Source organism: Benincasa hispida, chromosome 1 (assembly GCF_009727055.1).
Source record: "Benincasa hispida cultivar B227 chromosome 1, ASM972705v1, whole genome shotgun sequence".
NCBI lineage: Eukaryota > Viridiplantae > Streptophyta > Magnoliopsida > Cucurbitales > Cucurbitaceae > Benincasa > Benincasa hispida.
In genome coordinates this window covers 39,795,785-39,817,148 of record NC_052349.1, presented here as the reverse complement: position 1 = coordinate 39,817,148, position 21,364 = coordinate 39,795,785, and positions in this window count along the sequence as shown.

The following is a 21,364-nucleotide window of genomic DNA, read 5'->3' as shown; positions in this document are numbered from 1 at the left end:
AAGTTATTTAAAACAATAGTTATTATTTTATATATGCAATTATCTATTAAAAAAATATTATTTTATGTAATTTGAACCGTATTGGTAAACATACATATGAATCAAATGACCTAAATGATCTATAGTATGGATAAGGTCCTAAATGATCGATAGTTTAGGGATAAGGTTGGATGTCTTATGTTGGTGACATTATGGATGACTGACTTTGTAAATGTTACAAAAGTTATAAGTGTTACAAACGATTTGATCTAAACCATTCATGTGGAGACATGTGAGTGGAGATATCCTATATAAAGAGTTTGTATAAGACAGGATCACGAAATGATTAATCTTTCTTATGGCACCATTGACTGAAGAGACTAATATTTCATAAAATGACCATAGATAACTCAACCTCAATCATGAGTGATTTATAAGGGTAGTCCTTTGATTTGTATGGGTGAGAGTAGCCCAAGTCGTCGACTCAAGAAGCTTAACATTTTGTGGATTTGTCCAAACAGAGAGCTGGAAACATAGCAATATAAGATGAAATTCACTCCTTCTCGTCTTTAGGATAAATAAATAAATTGCTCTTGACTTCGGGTCTTGAACAATGGGGCCCTTCTCTCATTGGCTCAAGAGGATTTTTTTATGGTATGACCATAAACATATTGTTCATTAGAGGATTAGTGAGATTTAAGAAGTAAGAGGTAACTACAGGAGTAAAATGGTGTTTTGACTTAGTTGTAGCTACGAGCAATTCGTGAAGGGTTGACTTACTGATAATTGGTTATACCCATGTGAAGGTTTTAGAATACCCCCAAACAGAACCAAACAAAAGCGTAGTGTCCCGCTTTTAGTTTACAAAACATGAAATTACAAAGGACAGAAACAATGATGAACATTTTACATTAAACCTGCTTTTCTACTGTGAAGTTCAAAGAAGAAAAGGGATCGAGAGGCTTATCCTTGAAGAACCTTTCTTCTTTGCTTTTCCTCCCCACAGCCAAGTATCACGAACTGAACTTCTTCTCTTGAACACGAATGGAACTTTGCAGCAAGTCCTCGAAGACAACATGATCTCTTTTGGGCACCACCACAAGTTATTCCTCATTAATCTCAAGGTGAGAATCACCGGAGTTATGTGGGCTTACGTTTTTAATTTTGTGAAAGGGAAGGAAATTTTAATTGAGAGAAAAATTCACACAAAGAGAATTTTGGCAGACAGATAGAGGATGAAGATGAACAGTTGAAGTTGATTTCTTCACAATCTGTGTTTCACGTTTTTATGAGAGAGAGGCGTTGAGGGAGTTATTAAAAATAACTCCTTACCCTTTTTATTTTAATTTAAAATAAATTCAAATTTTTGAATTTTTAATAGTAATATAATATAACATAATATATATATATATATTCAACTATATGTTATATCACATATAACATATAACCTATAGTATTAATATCAATCATATTCATTAATTTTAATCTATAGTTTTTATATGAATCATATTCATATAATTTGAATCATATTCAAATATTTATTTCTCTCATTAAAACTTTATATTATAATATATCATATACATTATATTAATTGTATCTTATATAATTAATTTTTTTTAATTAATTTAAACAATTCGAATTATTCCAAAATTAATTTGATTCTCATTAATCCTTATTGAATTAATAAAAGGACCTTATGAACCTATAGATTGAAGTTCTAATGATACTTGATTAATTAATTAAACTCTTTAATTAAATTAATCAACATTCATTAACTGCTGGTCACTCCACTAAAGATCGACAGCGACACTCTTCGTACTATAGATATATTTATGTGTCCATTGAATATAACCAATCAATAGTGCGTTGACCTTTCACAAATTGCTCGTAAGTACAATTGGGGTCAAAATTACTATTTTACCCCTATAGTTACATCTAACTCCTTAAGTACCACTGATCTCTCTAATAAACAATTAGTTATGGTCCAAATGTCATCGAACCCCTCTCGAGCCAGGAGAGGGCTTGACACCACATTATTCAAGCCCCAAAATCAACCTGTAAGGGAGCAATTTCTACTTATCCTAATAATAGGGAAAGAGTGGATTTCTTGTGTAGCTATGTTCCCAACTCTCTAAGCAGACAAATCCCCAAAATGGTAGGCTTATTGAGTCGACGAATTTGGTCATTCTCACCCATATAAATTAAAGGACCGGCCTCATAGGTAGGAGTTCACAACTCACTTAGGATTCAAATTAAGTCACCTATGTCTTCCTAGTGAAATGTAAGTCTCTTCTAGCAACGGTGTTATAAAGAGAGACTATTCATTTCGTGGTCCGGTCTTATACAAACTCTTTGTATAGGACACAATCCCCACATGTCTCCACATGAGTGATCAGGATCAGATCATTTGTAGCACTTTACAACAATTGTAACAACTACAAAGTGGATGTGTCCGTAAAGTCACAAAGATAAGGTACCAAGTCTTATCCATCTACTACAGACCATTCAGGTTATTACTTAAATATGATTCACTTGTATATCTCCATGTTTAAGCTTCATGTAATAACCTTGGATCTTAATTTATTGGTTTTTATATTACTGCAACTAAATGTCAAATAAAATATAATTTATTTTATTAGATAAATAATAAGTTTGTACATATACAATTACAAACTATAAGACCACGAGATTTAGAGCATCAATCCTAATACCATGGATATAGAAATATTCTACAATGCCAAAAATGCAGTTGTGAATTTTTAGTGAAGTGATCCACGATAAATGAATATTGATTAATTTAATTAAAGAGTTTAATTAATTTATCTCGAATCATTAGAGCTTCTAATCTTAAGATTTATTAGGTCCCCATGCTAGCTCACTAAGGATAAATCAAGGAATATTTAGTTTTGAAAGAATTTGAATTTTATAAGAAAATTTATGTTAATTATATGCGATACTATTAATATAATGTGTATAGATACATTATATTATCAAGTAAAATTTGAATGAAATTCAAAATTAAACTATGAGAGTATAATATATTTGAATAAGATTCAAATATTAAATAATATGAGTGAGATTATGTAACAATCCAAATTTTCAGAAAATTGTATTTAATTATCTTGAATTATTCGAGATAGTATTTTGGATTTTAGAGATTTGAAATTTGTTTATTTGGAAGGGTGTTGGGATTGGTGTTCTAATTCTCCCAGAGTCTCATTTTTTGTAATTTATATACAATTTTATGAATAAAATAAGTGTTATTTCATTTTGACATTTACTCATATCCAATAAACAAAGCTCCATGGTTATCGTTTGTAAACTTAAGCATGCATATGAGATATACAAGTGAATCATGCCTTAAGTGATAATCTAAATAGGTCTGTAGTATAAGGATTAAGGTGGGATACCTGATCCTTGTGACATTACAGATAGACCCACTTTGTAGAGGTTTGCAAGTGTTGTGAACTACTACAGATGGTAGATCCTGACCATTCATGTGGAGACATGCGAGCGGGGTGTTCTATACAAAGAGTTTGTAAAAGACCAGACCACGAGATGATTCGTCTCTGTATATAACACCATTGATACTAGAGACTTACATCTCACCTAAATGACCATAGGTGACATGACTTCAATCCTGAGTGTTTCGGAAACTCCTGCCTTTGAGGGCGGTCCTTTGATTAGTATGGATGAGAGTGGCCAGATTCTCAACTCAACATGCATACCTTTTTGGAGACTTGTCTGATTTGGGAGCTGGAAACTCAGTTACACAAGATGAAATTCACTCCTTCCCCAAAGTAGGGGTAAGTAGATAAATTGCTCCCTTAAAGGCTGATTCCGAGGCTTGAACATAGTGGCCACAGCTTCTCTTTGGAAAAGAGGACTCAGTCATAGCAGGACTAAGACTTATGTTCATTAAAGAAATCAGTGGTACTTAAGGAGTTAGATGTAACTACAGGGGCATAACGGTTATTGGCCCAGCTGTACTTACGGGCGATCTGTGAAGGATTATCGCACTGTTGGTTGGTTAAAATGGACACATAATATATTTGTAGTAAGGAGAGTTCAGTGTCGATCTTTAGTGGAGTGCCTGGCAGTAACGGATGGTGGATCTCGTGACTAAAGAGTTTAGTCAGTTATTCACATACCATTGGAGCTTCGAGCTACAGGTGCATAAGGTCCCCTTGGTGGCTCAATGGATTCAAGTTGAGAATTAGTTCTTGGTGTTGATTTGAAATGTTCTAATTAACAAGAGGTAATTCGATTATATATGATATGATCGGTGTGATGTATGAGATACATCTAGTAGAGGATTAATATAAATGAGATTTACATTAAGTGCCATGAAATAGAAAAAGAATTATGATTTATATGTTTCATGAGATGAAATATTAAAACTATAGGTTATATGTAAACTATGGTAAGTTTGTTATCATGTATATTTATAATAATATTAATTTTTTGATAATTATCTCTTTTTCCTAATAACCAATTGAGTAGGAGGTTATTGATGGTTTCATGGTAACCTTGAGATAAAATGAAATTTTTTCCCTAAATTTAGAAGTTATTGAAAGAGTTTCCATTCTCGGAAATTACTCATGGAAAGGTTGTCAAGTAAATACGATTTACTAAATGACAACTTGGAGAGACTAGACGATCATGGAGTGTTTCTATATGTTAAACACTTAGCTGGCTGATTAGCTAAACGATCATGCAACTTTAGCTAAATGATCGCATAGCTTTTGTTAAACGATTGGGCATCGTCTATACGATAGACTTTGACATCTCCCACTTGCTCAATCGTTTACACGATTGTCCTTCTCTGGTCTCTGCTTCGAACCAAGTCCACAAAGAGCCCACACTTCTGGATTCTCACACCGAGAATACCAAGGTAGCAATTGTGGTGGTTTCATACTCAACTCGACACAGTCGAGGTTATTTGGAGGCCATTCGTGGTGTTCGTATGGAATCCGTTGTATTCGTGATCTTGGAGATCGCGGTGTTCAAGTTTTTTGTTGGTCGTGCTGTGTTGCAATCGTGGTGGATGAGCGTCCTTGTGTTGCAGTCTTGGAGTCTGTTGGAGCATTCGTGATCAAGGGTGTTGAAGATGAGTCTTCAAAGGTATGTGTAATTCTTCCCTTGATCGTTTAGAAAAGCATGTTGTAATTTTATTTTGTGCATGATCGTATGTTTCCGTTTGTGTATTGTAATTGTTAATGTTCATATACGATTGAAATTTGGAACGATCCTTCCGCTGCTCATGGCAATCCTCATGTCCAATTTCCTTCAATTGGTATCAGAGCCAGGTTGTTCTGATATTCCAAATTTCACTTCTGTTTTGAACTTCTTTTACAGTCATGGTGGGTTTTCTGCATTGCGTTTGAGGATGGCGTTGATGAATGTTTAAGGGTTTAATTGCCTCTGTTTAAAGCTTTCTTTAAATTAGAAAGTGTTAATTTGTAAGGGCCCCTGTGTTTATGGGCATAATTAACATGCTATCAAGTCTGTATTGAAAGTGTTTGAGTTAGTCGCGTGATGAAGTTTCGAAGCATAGAGATGCGGTTCTCAGCAAAGAAGAAGACCAAGAATTGGTCATATCGTGTAACCTCAAGTAAACGATCGTTTAGTAAACACTACACGATCGTATAGAAAAATCTACATGATCGTAGCCTCAGGTAAACAATCGTAGTGTTTACTAAACGATGGGGTAAATTATTTACTCTATCGCATAGTGTTGGTTGCCCGATCGCATAGACGCTAGAGGTAGATGATCGTAGTGGGAGCATATGATGCTCATCGTTTAGAAGAAGGCACGTGCTAAACGATCGTGTAGAGCATGCTCATCGCATAGGCACTGACTATACGATCACGTGGTATAATATGAAGGTGCTCGCTCAGTGATCATTTAGATGATAGTGCTTCATCGCATCGTATTCGTTTACACGATCGTATAAGGCTTGCGCTGCGAAGCGCGCTGCACGATCGCGTACCTCATGCTTCATCGCATAGTAAAAGGTACACGATCGTTGCTAAACGATCTTAGCTCTGGAAGCGTAGGTAAACGATAGAGTAAAGCGTTTGCTCTTTCGTGTAGACGATCGTGGGGATTCCTTGTTTTTGCACGATCAGTGGAGACGCCTATTTAAACTGGAGACTCCTCGTTTTTGTAATAGTTAGCTTTAGTTTTTGAAGATTTGAGGCAATTTTACCCAGTTCATCAACACTTGTTTTATATACATGAGATGTATGTTGTTTATATGGCAAAGTGTTTGACATATAGATTTGAAACCCACCTTAGGTTGTGCAATTACTCATGCATCTTGTATTATAAGAGTTATTATATGGCATGAAGAAATTACTTAAAAGCATACACATGCATCATGAAAATATAAGAGTTATATTTGTGCATGCAGTGAGCATATTCATGCATCATCTTTATACTATAAGCGTTATAGTATAAGGGTGAATGGAAGCATGTTTTGCTTGGCTCATTGCTTATTTGTATAAGAGTTATATAAAAAGTAGCAATGAAAATATAAAAAGTAGCAATGAATGGACAATGCATGGAGCATAATACTTAGGCTGTTTGTAATCGTTATGAATGCCTTGTATGTGTTAGCTTTACGTTATGGTTGATTTTGGTTGTTTCTTTTATAAGTGTTATAACAGAAATTAGAACTAAAATCGATAAGAAAAAGTTGCTTGTGGACTTAGGCAAACTCATGTTTTAAAAGGGTTTTAAAATTGGATTGAGATAGACCTAAGTTCAAAGGTTCTAATGGGATTAGCAACCTAGCTTAATCTTTTTAAATCGGTTTAATAGGATTAAATTGATTGGCATAAAAGATTAAAATTGTATTAAATCTATCTATAAGGGACATTTTGTTTAAGGTGGGTTCTATCTAGGCTAGGGTACTTAAGCTGACGGAAGACAAACACCCCTACCTGGAAACCTACCTGAAAGGTGAATTAGATAGATTTTCTGCAAGTATGTGACAATGGGTCAAAGACTCCGTTAAAGAGTTTAATGGATGATGATCAAAAAGTTGTTAAACTATCCAAGGTAAATGTTACTCTTAAGAAAACCTAAAAAGTGACAGTTAAAATTCTTAGTCATGTTTTTCCTAAGTAAACTAAACCTTAGGTTATAAAATACTTAGTGGGAGGAAGAGATGTATCTGATATGTCAATGATTCCACTCACGTTTCTCCCTGAATGTTCACATCGTGAGATTCATGCTTGACCTCGTGGTTCCCTGGTAATATCCCCCTTTGGATGGTGTTTGCATGAGTCAATATCAAGGTGGACAGAGAGAGTGTTTATAGTAAGTGGGTGAAGGGTGTGTGTCAATACGTCCTATGGTCTTTGTCACTAGTTCACACTGTGAGATCATTATGTACTCCCTCGTGGTGCCCTGGGAGCGTCCCCCTTCGGATGGGTTTTATGCAGTTGGTCAAGATTAAGGTGAACTCCGGAAATGGATAGGATTGCTTTTGGTTTTTCCCCAATTGGATATTTACCCTTCGAATTGGCTGCTTGGGGCGGATCGCTCAGGCCTAAAATGGTAGGTCGCACTTATGGGTAATTATTAAGTAAGTTAATGATCTCTTGACTAAATCAATGATGGCTAGTCGTTATAGGAGCAAGAGTTATTCTGGTATTAATGACTGGTTGAGAATTTTTCAATTCAGAGTAGGGATGTTGTCCTAACCCTTTGAAGTGTCATTGCGAAACTAAATGTCACATGGGGTTCATATTAGTTTTGCTAAACCTTATTGGATGTTGTTTGTTTTTCAACGGGTATTTGCTTAAAACCTAACGTTGGTCAATGTTTTTTTTTTTTTTTGTTTTCAGCAACTTGTTTGTATTTTCGTTGAATGCCTTTAATTTGACCAATTACGTACAGTGGAAAGAGTCTTGTAAAATGTATTTCGTGGTAATCGAACTCGAATTTGTCATGGTTGAGGAATGTCCTCAAGTTCCGAGCCTTGATGCACCGCGAAGTGTTCGCAACGCATATGAGTTTTGGATAAAGGCTAATTCATTGGCCCGACTTCATTTTGGCTATCATACCTGATGTTTTGGCCAAAAGGGTTGAGAACATGGTCATTGCACGCGAGATCATGGACTCGTTACAAGTTTTGTTTGAATGTCAATTCTTACTTTTCGAGCACAAAGGAATGGATGACAAAACCAGTAGTGTCAGTTCTCAAGTTAAACTCCGAGAAGTGTTCTCTAAAATGCAACTTGGAGCTTATTTAGGTTCTGATACTGATCCCATTACTGTCCAAAAGAGGAGGATGTCTAAAGACAGTAAATCTAATTTATTGGTCTTGGAGACATGTTTGGTAGAGAATGATGATTCTGCCTAGATTCTATATTCAGATGCTACTAATCATATCAGTTTCTCTTACTAAGGATTTAGTTCCTGGAAAACGTTGCCACAGGGAGAGATGACTCTACGAGTCGGTACTGGTGAGGTTGTTTCAGCTGTTATTGTATACAGACTGAGGTTATTTTTGGACAAGAAGCGTTATCTGTTACTGGATAATGTTTTCGTAGTTCCTCATATTAAGAAGAACTTAATCTCGATTTCTTGTCTCATTGAATAAGGGTATACTATCTCCTTTTCTGAGAATAAAGTGTCCATTTTCAAGAATGGAATGAAGATTGGTTTTGGTTCGATGGAAAGTAACTTTATGTACTAAGGTCGTTAGTCATAAAAGCCTTGCTTAACACTGAAATATTCAGTATAGCAACGATAGCTAAAAGACCAAAGGTTTCTCCTAGGAAAATGCACATCTTTGGCATCTAAGGTTAGGTCACATCAACCTCAATAGGATTGAGTAATTGGTGAAATGTGGACTTCTAAAGAGTTTATAAGAAAACTCTTTGTCGGTATGTGAATCATGCCTCGAAGGTAAGATGACCAAACGATCTTTTACTGGAAAAAGTTATAGAGCCAAGGAAGCCTTGAAGCTGTACATTCTGACCTCTATGGTCCAATGAGTGTTAGGGCTCGAGGTGGGCATGAATATGTCATCTCTTTCAGAGATGATTATTCAAGGTACGGGTATCTTTACCTAATGCAACGTAAGTCTGAAGCCTTTGACAAGTTTAAGGAGTATAAGGCTGAAGTTGAAAACTTGTTAGGTAGGAAGATAAAAACACTATGATCTGATCGTGTTGGAGAGTATATGGACCTCCAATTCCATAACTATATGATAGAACATGGGATTGCGTCTCAACTCTCGGCCACAGGTACACCTTAGCAGAATGGTATATCAGAAAGGAGAAACAGAACCTTGTTGGACATGGTTCGGTTTGTGATTAGTTATGCTCATCTTCCAGACTTATTTTGGGGTTTTCCAGTAGATACTGCATGCTATATTCTAAACAACGTTCCCTCGAAAAGTGTTTCTAAAATGCCTTTTGAGTTGTGGAGAGGCAGTAAAGGTAGTTTATGCCACTTCAGAATTTGGGGATATCTGGCACATGTGCTAATGACTAACCCGAAGAAGTTGGAACCGCATTCGAAAGTTTGCCTCTTTGTAGGCTATCTGAGGGAAATGAGGGTGGATACTTCTATGATCCGAGTGAGAACAAAGTGTTTGTTTCTACAAATGCTATCTTCTTGAAAGAATACCACACGAGGGATCATAAGCCACGAAGTAAGCTTGTTTTACGTGAGATTTCGTTTTGGTCAGATCAAGAGAAAAGAGTTTGCAAGCTTAATAGGTCCATTTATGGGCTAAAACAAACATCTAGATCATGGAACATTAGATTTGACACTACGGTCAAGTTGTTTGGCTTTGGTCAGAACGTTGATGAGGCTTATGTTTACAAGAAGATCATCAACAGCTTAGTAGCTTTCCTAGTACTGTGTGTGGATGATAACCTACTCATTGGGAATGATGTAGGGTATCTAACTGACATTAAGAAATGACTAGCTACCCAGTTCCAAATGAAAGATTTGGATGAGGCACAATATATTCTAGGGATCCAGATCATTCGGGATCGTAAGAACAAGAGGTTAGCCTTGTCTCAGGCATCGTACATCAATCAAATGTTGATCAGGTACAGGATGTAGGATTCCAAGAGGGGTTTGTTACCCTTCAGGCATGGAATCGTTTTGTCTAAGGATCAATTTCCTAAGACACCTCAAGAGGTTGAGGAGATGAGACGGATTTCCTATGCTTCAGCTGTAGGAAGCTTAATGTATGCAATTTTGTGTACCAGACACGACATTTGTTATGCAGTAGGGATTGTCAGTCAATATCAGTCTAATCAAGGATTTCATCACTAGATGACGGTTAAGATGATCCTCAAGTATCTTCGGAGAATGAGGGACTACATGCACGTGTATGAAGATAAGGATCTGATCCTTACAGGATACACAAACTCTAACTTTCAAACCGATAGAGATTCTCGCAAATCGACATTGGGTCAGTTTTCACTCTAAAGGAAGGGGCTATAGTGTAACGAAGCATCAAGCAAGGATGCATCGCGGACTCCACTATGGAAGCTAAATACGTAGCTGCTTATGAAGTAGCCAAGGAGGTTTTTTGGCTGAGGAAATTCCTTACAGATTTGGAAGTTGTTCCAAATATGGATTTGCCGATCACTCTCTATTGTGATAACAGTGGGGATGTGGCAAATTCGAAGGAGCCTCAGAGTCATCGTCGGGGCAAGTATATAGAGTGAAAATACCACTTGATCAGGGAGATTGTGATCGTGGTGATGTGATTGTCACGAAGATTGCGTCGGAGCACAACGTTGTTGATCCTTTTACAAAGGCTCTCACAGCTAAAGTGTTCGAGGGTCACCTAGAGAGTCTAGGTCTGCGAGACATGTGATATCTTGTCTAGGGAAAGTAGGAGATGATATTGGGGTATGCCCTAGTTTATTGTATATTGTACATGTATTTATCTTATATTATACATTAGTCTCCTTAGGCATTAAGACAAGTGGAAGATTATTGGGATTGGTGTCCTAATTCTCCCAGAGTCTCATTTTTCGTAATTTATACACATTGTTATGAATAATGTAAGTGTTATTCCATTCTGGCATTTATTCATATCCAATAAACAAAGCTCCAAGGTTATCGTATGCAAACTTAAGCATGTATATGAGATATACAAGTGGATCATGCATTAAGTGATAACTTAAATAGGTTTGTAGTATAAGGATTAAGGTGGGATACCTGATCCTGTTGACACTATGGATACGACTCTCTTTGTAGAGGTCTGCAAGTGTTGTGAACTACTACAGATGGTAGATCCTAACCATTCATGTGGAAACATGCGAGTGGAGGTGTCCTATACAAAGAGTTTGTATAAGACCGGACCATGAGATGATTCGTCTCTGTATATAACACCATTGATACTGGAGACTTATATCTCATCTAAACAACCATAGGTGACATTACCTCAATCCTGAGTGTTTTGAAAACTTCTGCCTTTGAGGCTGGTCCTTTGATTAGTATGGGTGAGAGTGGCCAGATTGCCAACTTAACATGTCTTTCTTTCTGGGGACTTGTCTGACTTAGTAGCTGGGAACTCAGTTACACAAGATAGAATTCACTCCTTCCTCGAAGCAAGGGTAAGTAGATAGATTGCTTCCTTAAGGGCTGATTTCGTGGCTTGAACATAGTGGCCACAACTTCTCTTTGGAAGAGAGGACTCAGCCATAGTAGGACTATGACTTATGTTCATTAGAGGGATCAGTGGTACTTAAGGAATTAGATGTAACTATAGGGTAAAAATGGTTATTGGCCTAGCAGTACTTACGGGCGATCTGTGAAGAGTTATCGGACTGTTGATTGATTAAGATAGACACATAATATATCTGTAGTAAGAAGAGTTCAGTTGTCGATCTTTAGTTGAGTGCCTGGAAGTTAACGGATTGTGGATCCCGTGACTAAAGAGCTTAGTCAGTTATTCGTGTACCGTTGGAACTTCGAGCTACAAGTGCATAAGGTCCCCTTGGTAGCTCAATGGATTCAAGTTGAGAATCAATTCTTGGTGTTGATTTGAAATGTTCCAATTGACAAGAGGTAATTCGATTATATATGATATGATCGGTGTGATGTATGAGATACATCTAGTGGAGGATTAATATAAATGAGATTTACATTAAGTGCCATGAAATAGAAAAAAAAAGCTATGGTTTATATGTTTCATGAGATGAAATATTAAAACTGTAGGTTATAAATATACTATGGTAAGTTCGTTATCATGTATATTTATAATAATATTAATTATTGGATAATTATCTATTTTCCCTAATAACCAATTGAGTGGGAGGTTATTGGTGGTTTCATGGTACCCGTGAGATATAAGAAAAAATGTTTTCCTAAATTTAGAAGTTATTGAAAGAGTTTCCATTCTCGAAAATTACTCACGAAAAGGTTGTCAAGTAAATACGATTTACTAAACGATAGCTTGGAGAGACTAGACGATCGTGGAGTGTTTCTATACAATAGACACTCAGCTGGCTGATTAGCAAAACAAACGTCCAACTTTAGCTAAACGATTACATAGCTTTTGTTAAACGATTGTACATCATCTATACAATAGACTTTGACATCTCCCACTTGCTCAATCATTTACACGATTGTCCTCCTCCGATCTCTGCCTCTAACCAAGTCTACACAGAGCCCACACTTCTAGATTCTCACACCGAGAATACCAAGGTAGCCATTGTGGTGGTGTCATACTTAACTCGATACAATCGAGGTTATTTGGAGGTCGTTCGTGGTGTTTGTATGGATTATACTGTGTTCTTGATCTTGGAGATCACATTGTTCGAGTTCTTTGTTGATCGTGGTTTTTTGAGGGCGTGGTGGACGAGCGTTCCTGTGTTGCAGTCTTGGAGTCTGTTCGATCGTTCGTGATCAAGGGTGTTGACAATGAGTCTTCAAAGGTATGTGTAATTCTTCCTTTGATCGTTTAGAAAAGAATGATGTAATTTCATTTTGTGCATGATCGTGTGTTTCCGTTTGTGAACTATAATTGTTAATGTTCATATACGATTGAAATTTGGAATGATCCTTCCGCTGCTCATGGAAATCCTCATGTCCGATTTCTTTCAAAGGGATATATCAATTTAAATTAATCTTGGTAAAAGATATGGATTTAATTCAATTATTGGGAATTGAAGTTAATTTTTGTTTTGGAATGGGTGGATTTTATTTTGTTTTAATTGGATTAATGATTGAGATATAATTTATTTTGGAATTTTATTTATTGGGGTTGAAGTGATGGAAAGGAAAGGGTTAACAAAAACTAAATATGCGTATTTATTGAGGGAAAATAATTATTATATGTATATATTGGTAGTGCAAAAAAGAGGGAAATTAGGGTTTTTTAAAAGGAAATTATTTATATAGATATTAGGGCACCTTGGGATCCATGCAAGAGGGAAAGAAAAAAAACTATCATCTTATTCTTCTTCGTTTCACCGGACCCCCTCTAGTTTTCCATCTGACTCGCGCCATCCTCATTAGCCGAACGTGGAGATGTTGCCGTCGAGCCACGCCAATTGCACGCGAAATCTGCAACCCAGCCCAATCGTCCAACCGAGTGGTTCCTTCAACCACACCCGATTCTGTTTTGTATCAGCCATCATCACACGATTATTGTTGGTGTTGTAGCCACTGGTCTACCCTCGTTGTCGCCAGTGCGCACGCGCTGCCGGCTTCGCCGACACTAGTTCTCACCGGATCTTGGTCTAGGGTGAGTTATTCGATGTTTTTAAAGATGTTTCGAGGTGTTTATTGATTACCCATTAAATCTTGGGGCTATTGACGTCATCTAGATTTAAATGTTTAGATTTGGTGATTTGAAGGGGAATTTTTGCGTTGTCTAGTGGCTGTTGGAGTTTTTTCTTGATGGTGTTTTGGTAAGTTTCAAGGCTTGGTAACCCCTTTGTGGTTTGGTTTGGTTGCCATAAATTTGGTCTTGAATCTTTGGGTCTTGATGGGGTTGTTGTTGTTGGGATTGGTGTCCTAATTTTTCCAGAGTCCCCTTGTTTTGTAAAGATACACATTGTTTAATGAATAAAATAATTGTTATTTAATTCTGGCATTTACTCATATCCAATACCTTGGTTATCTTATGTGAACTTAAGCATATATATGTGATATATAAGTGGATCATGCCTTAAGTAATAACCTAAATAGGTTTGTAGTATAAGAATTAAGGTAGGATACCTGATCTTGGTGACACTACGGATACGACCCACTTAATAGAGGTTTGCAAGTGTTGTAAACTACTACAGATGGTAGATCCTAACCATTCATGTGGAGATGTGCAAGGAGGGGTGTCCTATACAAAGAGTTTGTATAAGACCTGGACCACGAGATGATTAGACTTTGTATGTAATGTCGTTGATACTAAAGACTTGCATCTCACCCAAACGACCATAGGTGACACGACCTCAATCCTGAGTGTTTTGGGAACTCTTGCCTTTAAGGTCGGTCCTTTGATTAGTAAGGGTGAGAGTGGCCAGATTGTCAACTCAACGTGCCTACCTTTTTTGAGACTTGTCAAATCTGAGAGCTGGGAACTCAACCCACAAGATGGAATTCATTTCTTTCCCGAAGTAGGGATAAATAGAGAGATTTCTCCTAAGGGCTGATTCCAGGGCTTGAACATAGTGGCCACAACTTCTTTTTGGAAGAGATGACTCAATCATAGTAGGACTATGACTTATGTACATTAGAGGGATCAGTTCTTGGTGTTGATTTGAAATGTTCAAATTGACAAGAGGTTCAAGATCTGATTCGCCTGTTTGAACCAGAGACTCCTTGTCTTTGTAATAGTTAGTTTTAATTTTGTGTTTTTAAGGCAATTTTACCCGATTCATCAACATTGGTTTTTTATACATGTGATGTATGATGCTTATATGCCAAATTTTTTGACATTTAGTTCAAAACCCACCTTAAGTTGTGCAATTATTCATGCATCATGTATTATAAATGTTATAATCTAGCATGAAGAAATTTCTTGAAAGCATGCACATGCATCATGAAATATAAGAGTTATATTTTGCATGAAGTGATCATTATCATGCATCATCCTTTTATTATAAATGTTATAGTCTAAGGGTGAATCGAAGCATGTTTTGCTTGTTTCATTGCTATTTTGTATAAGCCTTATATAAAAGAAGTAACAATGAATGGACAATGCATTGAGTATGACACATAGACTGTTTATAAGCGTTATGAATGTCTTACATGTGTTAGCTTCACATTGCGGTGGTTGGTTTCCGTTTATAAGTGTTATAAAGGAGATTAGACCTAAAATCAATAAGCAAGAGTTGCATGTGGACTTAGAGTGAACTCAAGTTTTTTAAAAGTGTTTTAAAATTGGATTGAGATAGACCTAAGTTCAAGTGGTTCTAAAGAGTTTAGCAACCTAGATTAATCTTTTAAAATCGGTTTAATAGGATTAAATTGGTTGATATAAAAAAATTAAATTTGTTATAAACTTATCTATAAGGGATCTTTTGTCTAAGGCAGGTTCTGGCTAAGCTGGGGTTGTTAAGTTGATGGAAACGTAACACCCCTACCTAGGAGCCTACCTAGAAAGGTGAATTAGATAGATTTTCAACAACCATGTGACGTTTTGGTCAAAGACTCTGTTAAAGAGTTTAATGGATGATGATCAAAAGTTGTTTCACTATCCAAGGTAAAAGTTACTCTTGGCAAACCTAAAAGTCACTTAGTTAAAATCCTTACTCGTGTTTTTTCTAAGTAAGCTAAACCCTAGGTTATAAAATACTTAGTGGGAGGATGAGATGTATCTAATATGTTTATGATTCCACTCACGTTCCTCCCTGAATGTTCACATTGTGAGATTCATACTTGGCCTCATGGTGCCCTACGAGCATCCCCCTTTGGATGGTGTTTGCATGAGTCAATATCAAGGTGAACGGAGAGAGGTTATAGTAAGTGGGTGAAGGGTGTGTGTCAACATGTCCTATGGTCTCTGTCATTGGTTCACACCGTGAGATCATTCTATACTCCCTCGTGTCGCCTTTGAGCATCCCCCTTCGGATGGGTTTTGTGCAGTTGGTCAAGATCAAAGTGAACACTAGAAATGGATAGGGTTGCTTTAGGTTTTGCTCTAATCGGATTTTTCCCCTTCGAATTGGCTTTTTGGGGTGGACCTCTAGGGCCTAAAATGGCGGGTCACAGTTACGGGAGATTTTTAAGTAAGTTAATGATCTATTGGCCAAATCAATGATGGCTAGTTGTTATAGGAGCAAAAGTTGTTCTGGTATTAATGACTGGTTGAGAACCTCTTAATTCAAAGAAGGGATAATAGACCTCCCTTCGATGGCTTTTGTCTTAAACCTTTTGAAGTGTCATTGCGAAACTAGATGTCATACGGGGTTCATGTTAGTTTTGCTAAAACTTTATTGGATGTTGTTTTATTTTACAACGGGTATTTGCCTAAAACCTAACGTAGGTCAATGTGTTTTTCTTTTCAGCAGCTCGTTAGTATTTCTGTTTAAAACTTTTAAAATGACTGACTACTTACAGTGGAAAGAATCGTATGAAACGAATTTCGTGGCAAATGACCTCAATCCCACTACTCTCCATAAGAGGAGACAAGACAATAAATATGATTTATTAGTCATAGAGACGTGTTTGGTAGAGAATGATGATTCTGCTTGGATCCTTGATTCAGGTGCTACCAATCATGTCAGTTCCTCTTACCAAGGATTCAGTTCCTGGCAAACGTTGCCACAGGGAGAGATGACTCTTCGAGTCGGTACTGGTGAAGTTGTTTCAGTTGTTGCTGTAGGCAGGCTGAAGTTATTTGTTGACAAGAAACGTTATTTGTTACTGGATAATGTTTTTGTAGTTCCTCATATTAAGAGGAACTTAATCTCGATTTCTTGTCTCATTGAACAAGGCTATACCATCTCATTTTCTGAGAATAAGGTGTTTATTTTCAAGAATGGAATGGAGATTGGTTATGGTTCAATGGAAAATAACTTATATGTACTAAGGCCGTTAGTCATAAAAGCCTTATTTAACACTGAAATGTTCAGTACGGCAACAACAGCTAAAAGACCAAAGGTTTCTCCTAAGGAAAACGCCCATCTTTGGCATCTGAGGTTAGATCACATCAACCTCAATAGGATTGAGAAGTTGGTGTAAAGTGGACTTCTAAAGAGTTTAGAAGAAAACTCATTGTCGGAATGTGAATCATGCCTTGAAGGCAAGATGACCAAACGACTTTTACTGGAAAAGGTTACAGAGTCAAGGAAGTCTTGGAGCTTGTACATTCAAACCTCTGTGGTTTGATGAATGTTAAAGCTCGAGGTGGGTATGAATATTTCACCTCTTTCATAAATGATTATTCAAGGTTGGGGTATTTCTACTTAATGCAACGTAAGTCTAAAGCTCTTGACAAGTTCAAGGAGTATAAGGTTGAAGTTGAAAACTTGTTAGGTAAGAAGATAAAAACACTACGATCTAATCATGATGAAGAATATATGGACCTCCAATTCCAGAATTATATTATAGAACATGGGATTGTGTCCCAACTCTCGACCCCTGGTACACCTCAGCAAAATGATGTATTTGAATGGGGAAACAGAACCTTGTTGGACATGGTTCGGTCTATGATGAGTTATGCTCATCTTCCAGACTCGTTTTAGGGTTCTATAGTGGAGACTGCATGTAATATCCTGAACAACATTCCCTCGAAGAGTGTTTCTGAAATACCTTTTAAGTTATGAAGAGGCCGTAAAGGTAATTTACGCCACTTCAGAATTTGGGGCTATCCGACACATGTGCTTGTGACTAACCTAAATAAGTTGGAACTGCATTCGAAGGTTTGCCTCTTTATAGGCTACCCCAAGGAAACGAGAGGTGGATACTTCTATAATCCAAGTGGGAACAAATTGTTTGTTTATACAAATGCTATCTTCTTGGAAGAACACCACATGAGGGATCATAAGCCACGAAGTAAGCTCGTTTTACGTGAGATATCTAGTGAGACTGAGACTGCTGAGGGTTCAACAAGAGTTGTTGAACAGGCCGACAGATCAACAAGAGTTGTTGAGGTCGGTACTTCTAGTAAACCAGCTCAAGAGTTGGGACTGTTTCAACGTAGTGGAAGAGTTATGAACCCACCGGATTGCTACATGGGTTTGACTGCAACCCAAAACGTCATTTCGAATGATGGGGTTGAGGATCCATTGTCTTTTAAGAAAGCAACGGAGGATGTTGACAAAGATGAATGGGTTAAAGCCATGAACCAGGAAATGAAATCTATGTACTTTAATACCGTATGGGAGCTTGTTGATCCACCTTATGGGGTAAGACCTATTAGGTGTATGTGGATCTATAAGCGAAAGAGTGGTGTAGATATAAAGGTGTAAACCTTTAAGGCTAGACTCGTGGCAAAGGGTTATACCCAGGTTGAAGGAGTTGACTATGAGGAAACTTTCTCACATGTTGTCATGCTTAAGTCTATCTGGATTCTCCTATCCACAGCCACATTTTATGATTATGAAATATGGCAAATGGATGTCAAGATTGCCTTTCTTAATGGTAATCTTGAGGAAACCATCTATATGACTCGACTAGAGGGGTTCATAGTTCCAGATCAAGAGCAAAGGGTTTGCAAGCTTAATAGGTCCATTTATGGGCTGAAACAAGCATTTAGATCTTGGAACATCAGATTTAACACTGCTTCAAGTCATTTGGCTTTGACTAGAACGTTGATGAGTCTCGTGTTTACAAAAAGATCATCAACATCTCAGTAGCTTTCCTGGTATTGTATGTGGATGATATCCTACTCATTGGGAATGATGTACGGTATCTGACTAACATTAAGAATTGGCTAGCTGCCCAGTTCCAAATTAAAGATTTGGGTGAGGCACAACATGTTCTAGGGATCCAGATCATTCGGGATCATATGAACAAACGGTTAGCCCTTTTTCAGGCATCGTACATTGATCAAATGTTGATCAGGTACAGGATGCCGGATTCTAAGAGGGGTTTGTTACCCTTCAAGCATGGAATCGTTTTTTCTAAGGATCAATGTCCTAAGACATCTCAAAAGGTTGAGGAGATGAGAAGGATTCCCTATGCTTCTGCTGTAGGAAGCTTGATGTATGCAATGTTGTGTACCAGACCCGAAATTTACTATGGAGTAGGGATTGTCAGTTGATAACTTGTGGAAATACAAGTTATTTATGCCACCTTATCTAGATATTGCGGCCAAAAGAAAGTAAATATGCGCCGATTGTATGAAAATTAGCCTAGTATTGCAATAATTATAAATGTTTGCGATTACACCCACTAACACCAAAAAGATGGAAGACAAGCCGAACTTTACTCTGTTTTGCAGGAGACCAAGTCATCACTTGCGCTCAAGGCTCATGAGAGACTAATCAACGCATCTCTGTCACATTGCGTCCGTCAATCAACAATGAAGAGACAATTACAGCAATGACGGCGCAATGCGATAGTCGGATCAGAGCTGTGTTTCAACTACATGCGGTAATAAAAACAAACACCGCATGCGAACCCATGATCGAAAGATGCAGCTGAGCAACGCAAGAGCAGAGGATTGAGACACGTGTACAACTAAAGATTGTGCAGAATTGACGGTCTGATTGCATAATAGAAGAAATAATATCCCTCCATCTTCGAAATTACCATAACCATAAGTGGGGACCACAAGGTCGGAGTCAAAGATCTGCACCTATAAATACCCCATTGATTTCAGAGAAAAGGTATGCTACTTGATACTGGGCTAAGTGCTGCTAGATTGTAGAGAAAAGGCTGAGCTGAGTGCTTAAGAGAAGAAATCCGGGAAGAAGACGAGATAAGGCCGAGAGGTGAATCTCAGATCCAACCTGCCAAACTCTCAATCGGAAGCTCTGTGCAAAGATCCCTGCTATCGGTAGAGCAAGCCTAAGAGGGAAACTCTTCTTACCATCAAATCCATCCTATCCGACAAGCAGATCTTCATTAAATCTGTGCCAAGACATTGGCACTTATTTGTATCTGTTCTATCTCTCTTTCATTGGGTATTTCATGTTTTCTATATCTCTTCATTCACACACCATGTATCAAACGCTTAGTAGAAATATTAAATGTTTCGATAAATTCTATTTACCATTCTCTGTCTATTTCTGTTCACCCACCAATCACTTTCTCCATGATGTCTCTTAACCCCCTGATGAGCAATATGAATCACTAAGAACTTAATTTGTATTAAAGATATAAAATGCGTTTAGCTAAAGCATGCTAGACGACATCTTCACCTGTGAGAGCAGAAGTGAAGGTGTCATTCTGTTCTATTGAGAGAAGGTCAGGAGAATGCGTTAACTAAAGTGAGTAGTACTTCTAGACAAGGAAGAAACCTTGCATTCATTATGTTAGTCTTTGTTTCACCACAGACATGTGGGATCGCGGCCGATCACTAAGAGGTGTACGCTAAAAGATGTGCGGAACAATATTTGTATCTTCAATCCAATTAAGAACATGCGTTGTTTGTATTATTTGTCTTTTTCTTTCTATTCTGTTCATAAAACTTGTCGCCGCATCCCATGTCTTTGCATAACTTTCACAGCCAGCCTTAATCCTAGCATCTTGTACATGAAGTCTGTATCTTGTATCATCTCGCTCAGGGTTACTGTATTTTTATGTTTTTATCGCATCTTTACTGCTTTCCTTTATTTTATTGCAATTTATATACCTATACAAACTCATTTTTAAAGATTGAAAACTTGGTCGCATATATCATGAACGTACCACAATAACCTAAACCAGTCCCCGTGTTCAACCTCGGATCACACCGAGAAACTTGCGATGGAATTACACTTAGTTCCATCGTAAGGAAACTTATGACAACGCATGGCATACTACATGAACATCCATAATTAATGCATAACTAGAAGTAGTATCGCATCATTGTGAGTAATTTATATCAACAATCCAAACACGTTACATCAGTCCGTATCAGTCCAATCCGGGATTTGATCATTGGGCGGCGGTCAAGACGATACTCAAGTATCTCCGGAGAATGAGGGACTACATGCTTGTGTATGGAGATAAGGATATGATCCTTACAGGATACACGGTCTCTGATTTTTAGACCGATAGAGACTCTTGCAAATTGACATCGGGGTCAGTGTTTACTCTGAATGAAGGGTCTGTAGTCTGACAAAGCATCAAGCAAATATGCATCACAGACTCCATTATGGAAGATGAATATGTAGCCACTTATGAAGTTGCTAAGAAGGATATTTGGCTAAGGAAATTCCTTTCAGATTTGGAAGTTGTGTCCAAATATGGATTTGCCTATCACTTAGTATTGTGATAACAGCGGGGCTGTGGCAAATTCGA